At 34.1% G+C, this 15,801-nt stretch overlaps 1 long non-coding RNA gene across 1 annotated transcript in view; it reads right to left on the minus strand.

Annotated features, from left to right (window-relative positions):
* Positions 1-1,488: 1,488 nt before the first annotated feature.
* LOC112485785 overlaps positions 1,489-15,801 on the minus strand; it is a 21,844-nt gene continuing 7,531 nt past the window's right edge. Inside the window, exon 3 of the long non-coding RNA XR_003048569.1 lies at positions 1,489-1,796. This is a non-coding gene — a long non-coding RNA (uncharacterized LOC112485785). The remainder of the gene's footprint in view (positions 1,797-15,801) is intronic.

Genomic DNA, 15,801 nt, shown 5'->3' on the forward strand with positions numbered 1-15,801 from the left:
GGAAGGAAGGGGAGGGAAGGAAGGAAGCGGGGAAGGAAGGAAGGGGGAAGGGGAAGGGAGAAAGGAAGGAAGGGAGGAAGGGGAAAGGAGGGAAGGGAGGAAGGAAGGAAGTTTTTGCTGCTGGTTGTGGTGCTAAGTGAAATACAATGGCTTCACCAAGAAAAATCAATTTCTGAAACCTCAAATTTAATCATTAATATAATGATTTAAATAGAAGGCAGATTTTCTCTAAGAAAAATATAATGATATTTTCCACTGTTAAAACACACTTCAGTGGCTTTTCTTCCGTGTAATGTATTTCTAGAAACAGGAATCATTCTCTCTGGACTTTCTTGATCTTAGCCTGTTCTCTTTTGCTGAAGTCATTAAAATGATTAGAACCTCAAGGAAGGTTACAGCATTAAATTCTTTTTCTCCTTTTAACTTACTCTGAACTGAATCAACCATCTTTAAATCCTCCACACATCCTATTAATACCATCTAACTCTTCTGTCTGTCTGGATGGGTTTCTTCAACAGATTTCCTGAATATACATTAAAAATCATAAATCACTGGATTAAACTTGTAGAGAATGATGAAAGCTAAATTCGTGTATATACATGTAGAGGGACAAATGGACCCTTTTATTATTTAACCTGAATGAAAGCAATAAATTTGAAACAGGTTTAACTGATGATATTTGTAATCCACAACAGATTTCATAAGTGTTTCTGGAACATTGGTTTTGTTCAATAATCCCTCGGATTAAAGAAGGGTTAGATAACTCAAACAATCTGCAAAGAATCATATTATTTTGCAATTTATCTTTTATTTTTACACACACACGCACAAAACCAATATGTGTGGTTTAGGCTTTAGAAAATTAGACCAAAAATTACATTTGTCATTTTGTTTTTTAAAATTTTTGGCTGGAGTTAGACTATGTAGTTTTACCTATGTTCTTCAGTAGCAGCCTGTTCTTCATCCTCTATTGTTCATATGTAATATTATGGAGTAGTAATATGTATCCTGTTTTCAGAGGTATTGACAATAGCCTCTTAACTACTTATTTTACTGACCTACCACATAAACTTTAGGTGTTCCAAGTTGTATAAATTCTTGGATGTACGATATGTTTTTTAAAATTCTGCTATGTTTTCACTTCATTGCCAAAAAAAAAGGTTCAAAAAATTCTTAGGTGGGTACTTGGAGTCAGTTCTAGCAATAATTAAAAGCAATAACTGTTAATGTTTAACAATTACTACATATCAGGCAGTTTCTTCATTTATTATCTCATTGAATTCCTCACAACAATTCTATGAGATATGGACAATTAAATCTTCACTTTTGCAGATGAGAAAACTATATAACATAGTTAAGTAATTGGCCCAAGGTCACATCTAGTAAGTGGTAGATCCAGGGTTCAAACATAAGTTGTATGACACCAGAGCCCACACTCTCATACACTGTATTAGTTATCTATTGCTGCATAACAAATTACCATAAAAATTAGTGGCTTAAAACAGTAAACATTTATTATCTCATAGACTATGAGGGCCAGAAATTCAGGACTTAGCTGGGTGGTTCTCTTAGGAGAACTATGTCTCTTAGGAGGTTGTCATCAGATGTCAGCAGGAGCTACAGTCATCTCCTAAATGCTTGACTGGGGCTCGAAGATATGCTTCCAAGATTTTTCACTCATAGTTGTTAGCTGGATGCCTCAGTTCTTCTTCAACTGTTAGCAGATAGCTCAGTTCTTTCCCACGTCGACCTTTCCAAAGAGCTGCTTGAGTATCCTCTCGACATAGTAGCTGGTTCTTTCAAAATAAGACAAAAAGCACAACATCTTTTAGGACCTAGATTCAGAAGTCACACTCCATAATTTCTGCAATATCCTACTGATGACACAAGTCAGCCCTATTCTGTGTAGAATGAGACTACACAAAAAAAAGTGGATATTAGGACATAAACAATCTTCTAGTCTGTCTACAATATCCACTAAAGTATCCTGTTTCTTGAAACAAGCTCTACATTCCCGGTATTACTATAAAACCTAGACATTCTCATTTTTCATTTCTATACTTACAGATATTGAACAAGAGAACAGCACTGAAATGGAATTCCAATTGCTATTGATTTAGATCTTGAATGAAGAGGATGTTATTTTTATTAGATAAGAATTTCCAGAATAATATTCACATTATATTCAAATATAGGAACACAATTATATCCAAAGAGAGATCTTGAATGATTTTTAAGTGACCTATCATTTCATGATTACCCAAATTATCATTTTGCTCTAATCCAAATTACTAAAGGTTGTCTATGCTACTTCTATAAAGAACCGGATAATAAATATTTTCAGCTTTGCAGGCCACATAATCCCTGTTGCAAATATTCAACTTTGCTGTAGGTGCAGGAAAGCAATCATAGAAAATATGTAAGTGAATAAGCATAGCTGTGTTCCAATAAAGCTTTATTTATAAAAACACATGGTAGGTCAGATTCGGCCCATAGAAAAGGCATAGTTTGACAACTCTTGATCAAAACCAATTTTTGGGTAGACTTTTGAATACTTATTACTTTGACTTAAGGTAACTAAAATTACTTTATATTTTGCCCAATACAATAATATTAAGTAGTTTTGTCCTGGCCCATAAAATACTGCATAATTTTAGGAAAATTGGCAGCATTATAAAGATAAGAAAAGATGAACCTCTGTAAAAACAGCATAACAGATAAGACAAACAATTTACACATTAATCATTGCTCTAAAAATATTACGTCATTCTAGAGTATAAACTTATTTGGGGAGGATGAAATGTTGATAATTCTTAATTCTGTCGATATTTGTCTAATGAATATTTTGTCGTTTTGGCTGACCTTGAATAGTCTAGATTTTATGCACTATGTCCAGCATAGAATAGGCATTCAATAAATACTTGTTGAATGAGTTAAACGTCTTACTTCTTTTACCTCTTCTATACCACACACTCCTCAGTCCTAGACTTTTGTTACCTTTTCTTGTCTCTTTTATAATTTTGTTAGAGCATATGAAATTCACTGTTAGTTTAGCTTTTAAGAAGTCATTCAACAATAAGTAAAAGGCAAGTAAGAAAGAGCTATAGGAAAATAATTAAAGATATAAAGATTTAAAAACAAATTGGAAAATTATAGAATAGAATGAACATTAACTTCAAATAGACCAGCTAATAGGAGCAATGAATCATCAGACCACAGAGTAATTGGTGAGGAATTTATTGGCCTCTGATAAAGCTACAAAAGACCAGTTCAATTTAGTCATTCTCAACCTTCACTTCTGGTATTTTTTATTTTGAGGCTAAGAATTGTTTTCTTTTGAAATCCACATTCTAATGTAATTATACCTATAGATTAAACAGATGTCTACTACAATGTTCATTCGTTCATTCAAACAAATATATTGAGTGCCTATAATGTGCCAAGCATAGTGCAAGTTCTCAGGGATACAAGGGAAAACAAAACATAGATTGGGCACTTAATGTACTTAGAGGCTGATAGGAATACAAAAAGTAAACAGGCATGACAAAAATAAACTATGTCATAAGGTATTAGATTTATATCAAACTTAACAAACTGCACAGTAAACAGATATATTAAACTTTAGTGTTCTGGTTCCAAAGATAATACCTACCATGTACTTCAGCTAATTATACTTTTCAAAACAAAAGCAATGACAAAATCATAAATACTAATACTGGAATACATTGCTTTATAACCATGTCCTAGAAAATGCAAATTATTAATAGCCTTTTAAAGAAAAAAATTTTCATAGCCAAATTTATTTTTAAATGCTGGGTTCAACCTAAACGGTTTTGTTGTGTTTTATTTTGTTTTTTACTGAAAGACTTCTCAGTGCCTATAATATGGTAATAAACATGGTGACTGACCGAGTCAGTTTGCCTTCTGACGCAGAAGGCAAATACGATTTATGATGTTGAAATATATATGAGGGCAAGATTAGTTAATATCTAGCAGGACATGGACATTTCTCAGAACATTGTTTTAGAAGCACGATCACAAACAATTTCACATTTGTTTTAATCAAACCATATTTATATTCTAGGAGAGCTAATTCCTTAAGTGAAATACTAAATACATTTTTCTGTTAAGTAACAGTGTTTTTGCAAAGCTCTCTAATTTTGCATCTTTCAAACCCAGACTTTAGTTGCTTTACTCTTTAAAAATAGTATTGGCTCATGGTCCCATTAAAGACTTTCAGGTATTGCTAATCCTTAGCTAATTATGTGACAACATTCAAGGGAGTCCAGCGAGGTAGCAGAGGCATCTTTGGTCTCAGCCTGCAGAAGACTGCCAAAGGAGGAGCAGATTAAGCTAGTTGATGGCAGCACTTAATTGTGTTCCCAACTTAATCATCCCTATTTCTTTCCCTTCCTCCAACTCCTCTCTCCTCCTTATTCCTTCATAACTCTTTTTCCCTCATTTAATACTCTGTGGTTTTGCTTTCCGTCCCTTTTCCTTACCTCCCTTGCCAATGACTTATATCTGTCTGGGGCCACCAAAGTTTAAATTTAACCCTACCGATGGCCATCATAGGAACAATATTTCAACAGTTTTTATAATTTATGTGTGGGAAAGAAAAGAGTGAAATGGGCAACTCATTCATAGCAATGGCATGGATAAAGAAACTGTCATCATCGGCACGAACTGACATCTGGTTTCACAATCTCCTCTCTGCTGGCTCTATTGATACTGGCTCAATCTTGCACAAAGTAGTTTTGGAAGATAAGACTGCACCATCTTAGTGCATGTGTATGGAGGGCAATTTCTTTTTAGATAGTATCTGACTTATGTGCTCTCTCAAATACTTATTTTAAACAATAAAGTTCTATTAGGAGAAGGCACAGAGCCTTAACAAAACTCAACCAACCACAATAGTTTTTGAATTGTTAGAGGTCTCTAACTGAATTGGTAAAAATAGAAGACAAAGAAAGTTAATGCAGACAATTATTTCTGGAGAGTCTTGCTTCATAATCGCAAGTGTTAGATAATGTCATAAACAAGCCTTTATTCAAATTACTTTGAAAAACAATATAGTAAGTTATTATAAAGTAAAGATCAAATGGATACCTACATAATGATTTTTTTTTTAAATTTATAAGCACTTTTTTTAAAAAGCTTATGGAAATCCCTACAGGCTTAAGCAGGAAAATCATCTAATACGCAGTAAATACTTATAGAAGGCAGCCAGGGGCAGGGTGGGGGGTATGAAAATGGAAATGGTTAAAGCTAAAGAAGGAAGGAAAATCAGAGATTGGTGACTGACCAAGGGAAGCACCTGCTTTTCGGAAATTAAAATTATGTATTAGGCAGTTCTGACTTAATTACCAAACGGGGTGAAGCCCGGTCTCCAATGTAAAAGGGTCTCAAATTATAATTGGGCATCATGGATTAAAATTCAATACCTGAAAATTTCCTCAGAAATGAATAGGCAACTGGGACAGACTGCAGAGCCCAATACAATATGCTTCCCGCAGCTGACACTGGCAGGTCACTTTATTTGGCACCAAATAAAGTTCCCAAGTGGTCTTTAAGGGCATTCAGCTGCTGAGTGCTTATTTCATTCATCCCTTATTGTGCTGCCAGTGGCAGATCCAAAGAAGTAGCATGAATCAGCTCTGCAGATGAAATTTTCTCAGGCTGAGTGATGGAGATGCAACTGGACTTACTTCACCGTTTTAGTGGGACCTCTGCTAGCAGCGATACCCTGAATAGTAATGGCTTTCACACAATGTTGTTCAACAGGAAATATGGGGGAAGGCAGGATAAGAACACTAGGGCATTTCCAAAATAGATACCGTTTAGTGAGAAAAAAAAATTAAGGAAGAAACATTATATATTTTTGGCTTTACCTTATAACCTAGAAAATTGTGAAATAAGGCTGTGGTTTCCCTCTGTGTGTACCTCCAGACACAAAGTAGAGGCTGAACCTTAAATGTCCTACATTAAGAATAAAACCCTAGTGTTATATTTAGCTCTCTTTAGTTGCTTCTTTTTAAGGTTCCTGGAGGAATAAAAGTCAATCCATTCAATATATTTAGTTTTATATGTGCTAATTTCAGAGCCTATACTCAATATCAGAATGTGTTTCCTTGTTTCTGTCAATTCTAGTAAAATTTTTTAATCATAAAATAATATTTCACATCCTCCCCCACGCCAGTTTAAAAACTGCGGGAGCTAGAGCAATTCTACTGAGGTCATGAACCTGTCTGATGAACTGCAGATGAACATAAAATATTCTTCCAAGCTTAACAGGCCTTATTAATGTGCAGTTCAGTACACGTTTTTTATTTAAATTCATGGAAAGGTTAAAAGGCAGTAGTTTTTATTATTGTTTTTGCCTTTGGTTTAGGAGAAATTCTGCATATATCTATAAGAAACAGACTGTTAATTATTTCATATAGATCACTGTTAGCAGCAGTATCTAATAGTGCTACCTACTATCACTGAATAGTTAAGTCTTACATTTCCATTAGAATTAGGACCAAGGGCTAATTATTTTAAAGCTAAATTTGATCTTAACAGGAAGCACATTTGGCATTCAGTCTGGAACTTAAGGCTGTTATAAAAAAGACTGCTTATAAATGCAGAAACTAGAAAAAAATATATAAAGATTTTTTGGTTTTCATTTTTAGGAGCACTTGGTATACAGTGAGATCATTAACATAAGCATAGTAATATAATATAATTAATATAAGATGATCTGTCCTGTGTATGGCCATCTTTTGCAGTATAAAATAAATTAATTTGCCCAAACAAAATTGTACAAGTATCTACATGTTTCTCTAAATTGAATTTCTTTTAACTTTTTATTTTGAAAAATTACCAAATTACACTAAAGTGAACAGAATAATTTAACAAGCCCCACATACCCATGATCAAAATTCAATGATTATCAATGCATTATCTATCTTGTTTCATCTGCACCCCATCCCTTTCCCTCATCACACTTTTTCTCTTGTGCAGAAGACACATAGTATAGGATTGTTAAATTGGTAGAACTTATTTTTACAAAGGACACATTCTCAGCTTCGAGCATGTTACTTGGGAGGCATTTTTTCCCAGTTTACCCAGAAAAAGAATGGTCTACTATATCCACAACATGAAATTATGGATGAAGTGGCTACTTAGTAAAATCATACCTCAAACACCAGAAATTCAATGGTCTGGGTTTTCATTTTCTATACCTTTTCTAGGTAATTGATGTGATCCTCTTTTTCACCAGTGGAATCTCTAGTCTTCCAATTCTACCATGCCATAAACCTCTCAGCCTTTCTTTATTTCTCTCCTCATTTATTTTTACCTTTCTATAAATCATAGATAATAATAGTTCCCACATCAAAAATTCTTAGGTTTTGATGACAGCCTCCAAGGACAAGTGTCAGTTAAATGAAACATATAATTAAAATTTGTGCTATTTCAAAATTGGGTTACTCGGCAATAGTCCAATCAGAGACTAACCCCATTCAGATGATAGGCATGTAGTGCTCAACCAGGTTACAGTGTGTGGCATATTCAATGGAGGCCAGTCTTTGCTAAGTGCCAGAAATATGATGGAATGCTTAGTTAGGCACACCCACATTTCAGGTGTTTCTACTTGGCACCTGAATAAATGTTCTATGCCTTGGGACTTTGGCAACCAGTGTGCTTGTTCTTGATTAACTCAACAATTTGGGTGAAGGCTATATATATTTTACTAGGCAATTAATTTAGGTATATGCATATATGTGTGTATATTGATATGTGCAATTATCATACTTATGCAAAACCTCCAGTACTTCCTCACTATAAATAGGGTAGTATGATCTCGGTCTCAGTCCCCATCTTAGACATACACATCATCTTGTTGGATCCGATGCTTGTCCTTTCAGGCATGGTTATCGTTTTCCTACAAGAAATATCTCTTGAAGTGTCTGAGCCTGCAGAAGCTCCTGAGATGCCTTCTGCATTTACTCAAGGCAAGCTCTCTGACTTTGTTACTGTCCCTGTTCATTATGCTCTGATAACTCTTCGACTTTTCATTAAATTCTATATCTTTGGATTTGCCATTTCTATTAGTTAGAAAAGTCATGAACTTTTCAGCCATAACCCTCGACTATTGACACCTTCCATGAATTTGTGCCAGGCTCTAGTTCTCATGACCTCACTAACCACTGAGGTACATTCCCTTCTGCTCTTGGACTCCCAAGTCTTCAGTCTGCATGTACACATGGTCCTCCAGAAGAGTCTCCTCTGCCCATACAGTGTCTATCAGACAATATGTCTTTACTGGCAAGACTTGTCTATGTTCTCTCCAAGCTCCTTGGTAATACACTGCCTGTATTACACACATCAGTCAGACTCAGCTCTGTTTTGCAGCTGAGTCTTGAGTCTCAATAATGTCTCTGGTCTGCCCTAACTTTTAAGCCTGGGCCTCTACAAATCAGCAGTCAGTTTATGACAACTTTTCCCCAACTAGGTGTCATTTGCAGGATTATCCTGTTAGGAAATTAGCCCCTTCTCTATGCTCATTTATCCAGTTTCCTGTTTCAAATCTTTCCCTTCTCCCATAGCTTCAAGGCACAGGGAAGAAAATTCAAGTTGTTACTGTTCAACCAGAAACACCTTTATGTTTAAATCATTTAAAGATTCAATTTTTCCTGCCCCACTGTGTGGGTTTCACACTAACAAATGCACTATAAAAATATTTGGATGTATGTTTTATTTGATTTTCTTCTGAATAAATCTGGATTTTTTTAAGATCAGTAAGAAAAGGTGCAAATCATTAGGAAAGTATTCAAAGTGGATTAATTGCTTAGCAAGTTTTCATTCTGTCTTCAATCCGTATTGAATCTCTTGTTTTACATGAATTCTAAAGGCTGGCACTAGCTTCCACTTCAGGAAATAAAGGACACAGGGTATTATATTTTAAGGATCATTAAAACCTTGAAATTGTACAGTGACTTAAAAAACAAGTTATTTAGCCTGGATAGCTTCTTAATGGTTATACAAGGGGGACATTCGTTGTTAAATGACCCTCCCACTCTAACTTCACATATAATACTTGGCAGGAAGAGGAAGGAGAAATAAGATTAGCATCCAGGTACACAAGGTGTAATGTAAATGATGTAGGAACATAATAGATCTGTGTACCACGCGGATCAGAGAGAATGCACCAAATCTTCCTCAGAATCGTGTTTGTTGACCTACAGATCGTGATTAGAAACTATTTTTGCTTTGGTTATCTAAGCTAGTTCATTGCTGTTATAATTCCAAACCTCTGTCTTCTGTTACAGAAGTTGCTTTTATCTATATGTTAATATGTTTGAGATAAACAACAGAAGGTAGCTGTGATATTATTAATGAAATTAATTCTAATAGAAATGATTTAGGAATTATAGTAAGTGGCATTTGAATCCAGTGCTTCTGCATCTAATTTATTCTCTTTCTAAACTTTTCTTTTACACCTTCGTTAGAATGTCTATGAAGGTGAAGAAACCCAGCTACCAGATTAAACGCAGAACAAGACAGTTTCTAAAAGAATGATAACATAATTCTTTTGAACAAAATTACAAACCAACAACAATTAAAAAAGCAAACCCACCTGTTTTTATGATGAAAACCAAACAACATTTGAGTCCATAAAAAAGCAATAATTGCATAACTAACCAAAGTGATACAGTTCATTATTTTTCTATTGCGCATTTATGTAGTTTTCTCCCCTGAAGCACACACATAATTTGGGTTTTTTTAAGTATGATTTACATATGGCACTTGAGAAGAGATGTTTTAGAAAACCACAAAGGGTTCTTCCTTGTAAAAGCAATGTCCTTTCTTGTTAATGCCAAGGATGCTCTTCCTCAAACACTCATCCCCTGCTCAAGACAGTGTAGCCACTAATGAGGAAAATACAGCAAGTACCTTAGTTGAATGTTTTCCTTTGTTAAGCTGCAAGGAGTTCATTCTGCAATGGGAAGAATCTCTTGTATCAATGAGTCTGAAAGTGCTCAAGTTCTGCCAAGAGGAAAGTTATAAAGCTTTGTGTAACCACGGTTTAAATTAATCTAAAGCAATGCAAAGGAATTCTTATCATATCAAAGAACATCAACCACACTACTTTCATTGTCTCTGCTGATGAAATACATTCCATCTTATTTACATGGGTCCCATTTCCAGTTACAGGGTCACTGGTTGGCAACACTAGAAGATGTGCATCTAAAATGACAAACTCTGTTTACTGGCACTTCCCACTTCTTAAAGGTATATGATGTTTTCCAGCCTGTTTGAGGTTTTCAGAGTAGTCGTAGTTACTGGCAATCAGTCCTTGAAAATAACTATTTGCCCAATAATAATGAGCACCTTCTGATCGATTTTTTTTTTAAAAGATGGTATTAATTCAGAATATAAATTAAGAGAATACATTTGATGGTGAAAAAGTACAAACCTACCCACACATTTTGGTTTCATGTATAAAATATAAGTAGCATATGAACTCTCCCTTGTGTCCTCAGAGAGACCTGCAGCTTTTTTTCCTCTGAAGGGTGTTCAAAATATGCTATTTTAAACATAATAATCCATAAATAAAATACAGTGCTTGCCAAAATTATTTTTTCACCCATATACATAGGGCCTTTAGACACTGTTCTGGATTCTGATTTTCTCCCGAGATACAGTTTAAGAGCTTTTAAAAGTCTTTATAAGACTTCCTATGAAATATGCAGTTTTTTTTTAATTTGTGTTTCTATATGACCAAATGGCTCTGTTGTTATGAACACTGTATGTAAAATTACCAGATTGCCTTGCATTCCATTTTTACAGGGGATCTTGCATCATTAAGCATTGAAAGAATATAATATAACTATTCAAACTGCTTAAAATATTTTGTAACCATAAATTATTATCCAAAAATATTTTTCAAGTAGATAAAAAGAGTTGTCAATTCTGCATAGTGAATGCCTCATAAGGGGCTCGTTTGTGGTTGAAAACTGAATAAAAGCACTAAATTAAGACCAGACTTAACCATAGAGAAGCTGTAATCCACTGCAGATTTCCTTGGTGAATGAAGTATTGTTGTGTGGATTTATCCTCCTTGCTTGTTCAGTTAACCAGTCACATCTGTAGCCAAAAAGTGCTGTCTGTGCTCACAGACAATGTGGGTTCCTTAACCCCAAGGAGGTAAGCCCACACTGGTTTACATTGTACTGATAAGCGCAAAATAAACTTCACAACTGTTTCACGGGGGCTGCCTTTGAAAGGGCAGTGAAACTGAACTACTATTAAGGATGGAGCAGGGTATCGCAAAATGAGCAGGCACTTGAGAGGTTCGAAGAGACACTGGGTGTTCAGTTTTCTATCAGGCGTGATGTTAGCAGAGAGGGCCAAGATGAAGCCAAGGGAAAGGTGGGTGTAGAAAAAAGACAGGAGCACCTGGGGGTTCTGAACGCAGTCGTGGCTAAGAACTGGTGAAAATATGGTATACATTAAAGGAGCACCACTCATCATAAATATTCAGTTTCAAGAATTTAAATAGTTTACAGACATAGAAGCCCTTGATGATTATTTTATCCAGCATTGTTGATTTTCATCTGTTGTTTGTCGGCAGCCATGATAATTAATGAATACGACCCAGGAAGTCTTGACATTGAGTCTGTTTAGTCTTAAGTCTGTGTATTATTTTTTGTGATTACATGCCAATAAAATAACCGATTTGCCTTTTTGTGAATTAAACTAAAAGAAGTCAAATGAGTCGTATCTCTGCTATTTTTTTTTTCTTTTAGAGCCCAGTGTTTCCAAAGGACATTAAGTTTTATTTCTCTAATGAAGGCATGTGGCTACCCCTCATGCTTTACAAAACATTACCAAGTCAGAGCCAAAAACAGAATTGTTAAGTGAACATTATTTCTAAACAGTTATTTTTCATTGTTTAGGGAAAAAATCTCAAATATCTCAGTAATTCATTCCAATATATTCACTTTCTAAGAGATGTGGGAAAAGAAGGGAGAAAGAACACACAGGTGGAAAATGGCTTTTTACTGTGGACAGTTGATATTTAAAAATTTTTTAGAATCCAACATCTTTCTAAAACAGTATTTTATAAATAAGATCAGCTATGCAAGAAAAAAACTTACTCTGGAACATAAACACTTACTTATACTTTAATGTTACAGTAAAATGTATGTAAAGTAATGGACATACTAGCTTGTTAACAATATTTAAATCCTTCAGATCAAGAAACTTTTTCTTGAAATTTTTCAAAATTAAAATACTTTTTTTAAAAAAGGAAAATATTTAGGCTAATAAAATCGTTATTAGATTCAGCAGCTCTACTAAAGTGTAAACTAGGTTATCTGCTCAAGAAAAAACTACTGGGACTTGAAATAATGTGGATCTCCTTATATTAGTAAAGTGATCCCAGAAAACATTAGTTCTTCCTAATATGTGCTGGATTTGATTCCTGAGAATAAAGTTTATAATTACCATCTCCACTTAATTAAGGAAAATCATGCCTTGATTATATCTATTACATCTTTACAAGGAAAGATGTTTAAATCTTAAAATCACTAACATTACAGGATATGTATTCCACCAATACTTCTGGAGTTTCAAAAGCTTTTCCTCCCAGTTAATGAAAAGGTGTACCGTGCTGGTTCCATATAGGTGTAACTTAAATTGCTTACAAATATTGTAAAAGTATCCTAACCTAAAGACAATATTTTTCTAATCAAATATAACTCTTTAAATCACATCCCCCCCCACCACCACCCCAAGACACACACACACACACACACACACACACACACACACACACACACACATCCCTTGGAAGTTGAGGGAAGAAAATTTCAGTAGAAACTGTCATTAGCAGTAAATAACTCCTTGATGCTTTGGGGTTATATTTTCTAAAATAGTTGCAAGTTGATCAAAATAAATGATTTATTGTTATAATTTTCCATAGCTTCTGTGTACTGCAAAGCAACAATTTAATAAAGTAATAGGATTTCCCTCCTTAAAAGAAAAAAGTGCTCATTAGCGTTTGTAATTCCATGTTGTACTGCACGTTAAGTGTTGTGAAAAGGTTATGGATCTACTCCCTATAGCATCAAAAGTGTAAAGGTGATAGGTGAGATTCTCTTTGTTGCAAGTGCTGAGAAATAATCATTTAAAGGTCAGTTGCACTCAAAAAAAGAACTTTTGTTTAATAAGTAACTCATTTTGGGATATGCTGCACTTTTAAAGGTTAGAGTAGACCAATTTACCAGTGATGTCAGCAAGAAGTACTATTAGAGTCATTAGTCCTAGTAAAACAATCCTTTGTAAAATTCAGATTGCATGCCTTCTCACATACTCCAGCACACATCAAAAAGTGCCTAAATTATTTATAGTATGGTTTCAAGGAGACATTGCCTTGTGCACTTGACCTTAAGTACTTAAGGTCAACAATAGAGTATTAAGTAGGAAAGTATGTTAGTGCACACACATATATACATATCATCCTACATCTAATTAATTCTATTTTGATTTATTCTTTCAGTTTTCTGAATTTCTAAGAACATGCCTATGTGTCATGGACTATAATTTCTCACTGGATCGTACACCAACTATTTTGTTAGAAACTCTTATATAAATTAAATAAATATTGATTCAACAATATAAATAAAAATCTATTTCTCTTTTACAATTCCAAGACCAACTTCTCTCTATTACTCTACCCCCAAAAAATTCAAAGATAATTTGGTTTGGCAATAAAATGGAATAATAATCTGATGTGTAGACAAAAGAGAAGTAACAGTAATTGTAATATGAAGAAAAATGTTTTTAATATCAGGGTTTTTTTTCAAAATCTGTACAAAGGTGGTGGTTTATTTAATATAACTTTGATATACTATTAAAATTTTGCCACTAGGAAACTAATGCCCAATAAATAAAGGTCATTTTGTGTGTTTTTGTTTTTAATATTTAGAATTTTTGAAGCAGTGCTTTAAACTGGCAATAATTTTCTCTATAAAATTAGCTCTTGACTTGAGATGAGTATATTAATAAAATGACTTCAAGAAAAACCTCTGCAGAAAGCAATCCCTCTGCATACTTGATTGCTTAAGATTTACATTTACTTTTTACTCTTTATATAGGTGCAAAACTTCCCAGTTGTGACATTTTGTTGGTGGTAAACAGTGAGTTCTCAGATTTTTATAAGGAGTTGATTTTTAACATATGCTGAATAAGAAATTTAATTACAGTACATTTTTATGCAAACCTCTAAGATTCGTTTTTTATTTAGATTAAAGGAACTAAAAAGCTTATAACTCTTACCCCATTGTAAAGTAAGAACTATCTTTATGTACATAAGACATTCCCAATTAGGAGAAAATACAACACTTATTTCAAGCAAGTTAGCTAAGAATCAAGTTATTCTCTTAATTTGCCTTGCTTTTCATTTGGAAGAAGGCAAAATCTATTTCCTGGGCAATTTTGCAGAGCAAAGATATTAATACTTCGGGGTTTAATTGTATCCTGTGTTTAAATACACTGTGGGTGAAACCCCAGACCTCTGCTTAATTGCTGTGAGAAAATAGCCTGATTTCTCTGAGATTAGGCACACGCTTATGTATACTTTGACCCAAGAGTGCCTCCTTCAGAATTAATCTTCTAAGGTAGAGGGATTTGCTTTTATATGTGCAGCAGGGCCATTCGTGACAAATGGGGCCTAATAAACTAACTTCATCCTCCAGACCTCGCTTTTGCTGTCAAAGTTTTTCTTCATCTATTCATTTTATACATCTCTTGTCCAGTGGCTTATTAGCAAAATCCTAAACTGGGCAGGAGGAATAATTTTAATGGTATTTTTTAATTAGAGGACTTTGAAATTTAAATCAAATACGTCAGAACTAAAACTGTAAAAAAAAAAACACTTTAGTTGTTATTAATGAAACATAAGTGTTCTAAAATAACTCCATTTAAGTAAATACCAGAGCCCCGTAAAAAGACAAACAATTCATATTTACTTAAAATTTTGTTCTGCAGCTGTATTTTGTTGGATTCATCTAATGTATGAAAGCACTTTTTCTTTCCCATCAGCTACATCAGAATTGTTATTGTAAAATGTAACAGTATGTTCTGGTTTTTAAATATTTATATTAATCAAAGTTAGGGCTGTTTATATTTTTTGGCAATAGGGCTTTTCTTTAAAAGTGATGCACTTCCATTTAACTAAACAAAAGTGTTGAAATGGCCTGTCATATAAACTTCAACATAGTACAGTTGGTAATAGAAATTTTGAGGACAGGAAGACGGGGAGTTAGTTTCTAGGCTTCAGGTTAAACATGGATTAATAAAATGTGCGACATTGATAATTTCCAAGGTTTTCATGAGGAAACGTCATTCATTGCCACTTATAAACCATAGAGTTACCTGGCTGAAAGGTTTGCGTTCAAGTTTCTTACTCTGTTTTCTTGGGGCACTGATAAGTCAAGCCTAAAAGCTGGCTAAAAAAATGACAAACCACTAAAGCTTGGGCTTACTAAATCATTCAGTTCATAAAAAACTCATTTATATTTTATACATTTCTAAACTTTTTAGTAATGAAAAAAAATACCTCATGTTACTTAAGTGCAATCTTCTACATTTGTGAGCAGAAATAGCTCAAACTAAATCTCTTTGAGATCAAATCTCCAGTTATTGTTATTGTTATAAGACTTGATTGGCGAATATGGAAACTTATGGTCCATCTAGACTCTCAGGAGGGAAATGAATTCTTTATTCAAGAAATTTAAACAGCAAGCCAAC

This window comes from Pteropus alecto, unplaced genomic scaffold, assembly GCF_000325575.1.
Source record: "Pteropus alecto unplaced genomic scaffold, ASM32557v1 scaffold25, whole genome shotgun sequence".
In the NCBI taxonomy this organism is placed as follows: Eukaryota; Metazoa; Chordata; class Mammalia; order Chiroptera; family Pteropodidae; genus Pteropus; species Pteropus alecto.